Genomic DNA, 5,752 nt, shown 5'->3' on the forward strand with positions numbered 1-5,752 from the left:
CGTGTGTATATGTTGGATTCCCTCCTTTCTCCTATACTTAGCGATAGCAGAAAGACAATAGCCGATGTTTGTAAATTGTTACAGCCTTTAAATTTACATGGCGTGCGAGTCCTATTTATGGCATATCATGAGATGTAAGTATCATGGCAACCTTTATTTTCATCTTATACTAGCAACATTGTGTTAAATAATAATGGTTCTTAATTATTCGTGTAGGGAACATTGGAGTCTGGTGGTTTGGGACCTTGAAGACAACTATTGTTGGTTTGTTAACTCGATTGCAGGCTTTCATGACTCAGTGCAAACGTAAGTATTCTATTAATCTGTTGTTACTTCTATATTATGTACCTTATGTAATAGACACACTAAGTTTTTTTAATATGTCACGATGAGTAGGTCGATTGAGAAGTTGGTATCTGCTATCAGAGAAACAGGACAGTACAAAGACTCGGTAGACTTCCAAAAGCATTTAGTAGTAGAGCAGGAAGATGGGCATAGTTGTGCGTGGAGAGTTGCCTACAACTGCATGTTGATTTTCAAAGAAATTTTCTCACTTAAGCTAGAGATCTCATCAAAAGACTCTTTGGAGCTCAAATATTCAGAGGAGGATATACAATTGTTTAGGGCTGAAATCATTCGAGACCTAATTGCTGCCATTAGAATACAACGTGCAACTGAAGCAATATCAAAGCTTCCCTTTAAGGAAGAGGAGACTGAGTCTACTATGAAAGCACTGCACACTACAGAAGAAGTAGAGACCCAGTGTACACCTACAGCACCACAGCCTCCATTGGAAGCATCAGAAGAGTTGCCACCGCCTCCGCTTGCATTTAAGGAAGAGGATACTGAGTCTACTCTGAAAGCACTACATACTACAGAAGAGGTAGAGACTGAGTGTACATCTACAGCACCACAGCCTCCATTGGAAGCATCAAAAGAGTTGCCACAGTCTCCACTAGAAGCATCACAAGAGTTGTGATGCATGTATGATGTTGTGTTTGTAGTTTTTGTTCATTATACACCAATTTGTGACTTATTACTTAAGTGGCATTTACTGATGATATTTATATAATTATTTCATGCACACAATTTTATGATATGAATGTGTGATGATGTGATTATTTGGAAATAAATCCTTGTGTGATGAGAATTTTGATATGAATATGTGATGCTGTAATATTTGTAATATATTTCTTCATGCACACAATTTTATGATATGAATGTGTGATGATGTGATTATTTGGAAATAAATCCTTGTATGATGAGAATTTTGATATGAATATGTGATGTGATTATTTGGAAATAAATCCTTGTGTGATGAGAATTTTGATATGAATATGTGATGATGTAATATTTGTAATATATTTCTTCATGCACACAATTTTATGATATGAATGTGTGATGATGTGATTATTTGGAAATGAATCCTTGTGTGACGAGAATTTTGATATGAATATGTGATGATGTAATATTTGTAATATATTTCTTCATGCATACAATTTTATGATATGAATGTGTGATGATGTGATTATTTGGAAATAAATCCTTGTGTGATGAGAATTTTGATATGAATATGTGATGATGTAATATTTGTAATATATTTCTTCATGCACACAATTTTATGATATGAATGTGTGATGATGTGATTATTTGGAAATAAATCCTTGTGTGATGAGAATTTTGATATGAATATGTGATGATGTAATATTTGTAATATATTTCTTCATGCACACAATTTTATGATATGAATGTGTGATGATGTGATTATTTGGAAATAAATCCTTGTGTGATGAGAATTTTGATATGAATATGTGATGATGTAATATTTGTAATATATTTCTTCATGCACACAATTTTATGATATGAATATGTGATGATGTGATTATTTGGAAATAAATCCTTGTGTGATGAGAATTTTATTCAGTTGGACAGTCTCCACTCACTTAAAGTAGAGCATTCGCAATGCTTCTCTCACTTTATTCCAACCCTTATCCTTATCATCTCCACTCACTTAAAGTAGAGCATTCAATCTCCACTCGCTTTATTCCAACCCTTATTCTTATCATAGTGAACACATTGTGCCTCTCACTTTATTCCAACCCTTATCCTTATCATAGTGAACACATCGTGCCTTAGTGCACTTGTATTCTTCCATCCTAGTCCTTCCACAAACACTCTCTTATTTCTTACATTCTAGTCCTTCTGAGTAACTTGTATTCTTCTATCCTAGTCCTTCCACAAACACTCTCTTCTTTCATCCATCCTGATAACCAAGTATTCTTCTATCCTAGTTTTTTCCACAAACACTCTCTTCTTTCATCCATCCTAGTGCTTCTCATTAACTTGTATTCTTCCATCGTAGTCCTTCCCCAGACACTATCTTCTTTCTTGCATCGTAGTCCATCTCCCTTTCTTTATCATCTCCCCACCCATGGATGTCCTTGGCATTGTCGAAGACGTGGAGTTCGGAATTAACAATCTCAAAGAATGGATTGCTGACCAAGGAGCACAGAGAGAGGCCAGAATTTGACAAGGTTCTCCTTTGACACACATGGAGAGAGAGGAATTTGCTGCACAGAGGCACGTAGAGAGGGAGGAGACTCTCAAGATAGTAGAGAGTGAAATACTTTTAAGATGTATGATAAAAGCACGACAAGATCTATTAGACTTCTTAAGTAACCTGGGTTATCGCAGCTCTCGTCATGGGCGATTTGATGCGGATGCTGAGAGAACAATAAGAGCCTCTCAGAGAAATTATAAAGAAACAATTTGTGATTGCTTAAATTTCTTCTTCGTATGTAATTATGTTGAGGATACAGCTGTGGAGGCAGTGAAAGATTGGGTTGTTGAGAAGATAAGAGAGACCGATGATGAGATCTTCTAGACTTAGGGTGATTAAGAAGATAAGAGAGATTGTATTAAGGTGTTTTTTGACACCATATGGCTTTGAGTAATATGATCTACTTCTTGTACAAATGTGATGTTAAGATGATGTTAAGAGAGACTGTATTAAGGTGTTTTTTGACACCATATGGCTTTGAGTAATATGATCTACTTCTTTACAAATGTGATGTGCTCTTTTTGAAATGTACTCTAGTTTTCATAACATGTCACGCCATTTTTTCTAATTTGATTTTTTAAAATCTTACTTTTTGTCTCTTTTAACAATGTGATGTACTCTATTTTTAATGTACTCTAGTTTTAATAACATCTCACGTCATTTTTTCTAATTTGATTTTTTAAAATCTTCCTTTTTGACTCAATGTTTTGTTTTATAAGAGCCTCTTTTTTTGAAATGTTTTATCCAAAATTATCTCACAAAATGAATTTGGACAGTGCAAGAGTCCAAAATTAATGAAATAGGTGTTCAAATCAATGGCATAGATAATGTTTTATGCTTTATCACTCATATCCAGTATCCTTTGGTTTTGATATGAACACTAACATGCTCACCACACTTCTCATCACTACCAGGCTCCCATGCTAGGTAAGTGTAGTGATAGACTCCTTGCTCTCTCAAGGGACCTTGGCGTTCAAGACCCCTCATTGCTTGAGAACACAAGGTGCATAGATCAGTGAACAATGTACACTCCCTTACACTTCAGCCCTACATAATCTAAATAGGATTCTCGCATCTTCAACATTTATCATAAATCTTCATTCTAGCCTTTAGTACAATGGTGCAAAGACCACATTGGAAAAAAGCCATGGCCTCTATCGCTAAAGCTGGCCCGGGTTTTACAATGCCTAGTTATGATTGTGTTCATAATAACAGCATGTTGGATACTTACTACAATAGGATGAAAGAGGAGATGCAACAAGTGGTTTATGATGGCATTGAGAAGACTTCTTGCACCATTGTATTAGATGGATGGAAGAATGTTAGCAAGCGACCGTTGATTAACGTCATGGTTGTGACATTCAAAGGGGAGGCTTTCCGATAGTCAATTGATACAAGCAGTGAGGCTAAGATGGGAGAATTCATTGCAGAGTAGTTAAGTAGATGCATTGAAGAAATTGGTCCTAACAATATTATTCAATTGATCACTAATAATGCCAAGAATTGTCGAAAGGTTGGGAAAATTATAAATCGCAGATATCCACGTATTTGGGCATCACCATGCTCGTGCCATTGTCTGGATTTAGTCATGGAGGATTGGTACAAAACACCTGAGATGAGCTTCTTCAAAGTTGTGGATGAGGCATGAAAGGTTGTGTTGTACTTTCTTAACCACGAGCGACTACTAGGCATATTCAGGACTAAACAACCTGTGAGTCAGCCGCTAGAGCTTCTAAAGCCAGGTGAAACGCGCTTTAGCACAAACTCTTGCATTGGAAATTGCACGTGCCTCATCTCTTCGCGTCAGGAGGAGGGTAGCATCAGCCACATCCATCATGTGCTTCATAGCTCGCTTTCCCCTCACGCTTAGATCTTCAGATGCATATGTAGCTTGCGTTCCACGTTGCGATGCGGATGCCATGGTGACTCGTGAGGGAAGGAGCAAGAGGAGATCTAAGCACCATGTGAGATTGAGTAAACATCTAATTAAAACATGCTTATGCCAACTATACCACATAAGAATTTATCTAACTAACAAAAATTAAGGATTGACCATGATCGATTAAGTTGTATGATTAAAAATGTCAAACTCTGACAAATTGTCACATTTTTAAACCCACATTAACATTTTTCAAAGGCATTAAACTTTGGCAATCATAGTGCTTTTATTCAACGTGTCTTCATTTCCTTAATGGTCGCATTGTCACATCCTCATTTACATTGAAATTATGCAGTTTTGTTAAAATTGCTCCCATGGAAGGTCGCTCCTTTGGATCAATATTGCAAAGCGCATTCCCACAATCGACCAAGAGCTTGATTGTTTCAACATCGCCCTTCACGAAACTGTCACTGAGAGCGTCTACAAAATCTATGAGAAAGTTGGAAATTTGCTGAAATAGCCATCCAATGGCAAAGCAATCTGACTCCGATGCCCATGTGCCCTTCGAATTTGCCCAGGTAGTAGTAATGGCATATAATTCTGGTGCTAACCATGGAAATGCCCTGGGAGGAGCAAAAGCTGGGTCTTGTGGATATCGACTTTCAGGGAGACTTCTTCCCCAATCAATAATCCCCACTCGGATAGACCTGCCATCCATCGTGAAGGAGTCGTGAAGTCCAGCATGTAGTTGGTTGCTTGCAGATCAATGTGCACATATCTTTGTTCTGAACTATTTTCAAACCACTGGCAATAGCAGCACAAATGGGCAATGCATGACAACAAAATAACCCTACTCGCAACCTAGTGAGTGGAGATTTCTAGTCAAAGCGAGGTTCTTCTCTAGGATGTGTGGTCTTAACCCATTGCACATATGTCCCACATTGTTGTGGGAGAAACCATTAAAAAAGGGAGTGCACACTTCCACCATTAAAAAAGGAAGTGATGACCCATAACTCTTGGGTGTGTGAGCATGTCGTGCACACTCCCACCATTAAAAAAGGGAGTGACGACCCATAACTCTTGGGTGTGTGAGTATCCCAATACTCGACAGATAGCGTTGTCTTTATTGCTCCTCTTGCCAGCATACCACTCTATTGGCCTAAGACCTGGGACACCCTACACCTATATCTTGAATACATTTCCTTCTCCTCCCTTGCCCACCGACTCGTGCATAGTCAATGCTTGCAATGGAAAGTGTACTGTGTGGGAGCACATGTTGGGGCTACATTGCTCACCAGCTCGTATAATATCCA

This window comes from Dipteris shenzhenensis, chromosome 7 (genome assembly GCF_047967505.1).
Source record: "Dipteris shenzhenensis isolate YYH24624 ecotype China chromosome 7, Dip_SZ_1.0, whole genome shotgun sequence".
Classification (NCBI taxonomy): domain Eukaryota; kingdom Viridiplantae; phylum Streptophyta; class Polypodiopsida; order Gleicheniales; family Dipteridaceae; genus Dipteris; species Dipteris shenzhenensis.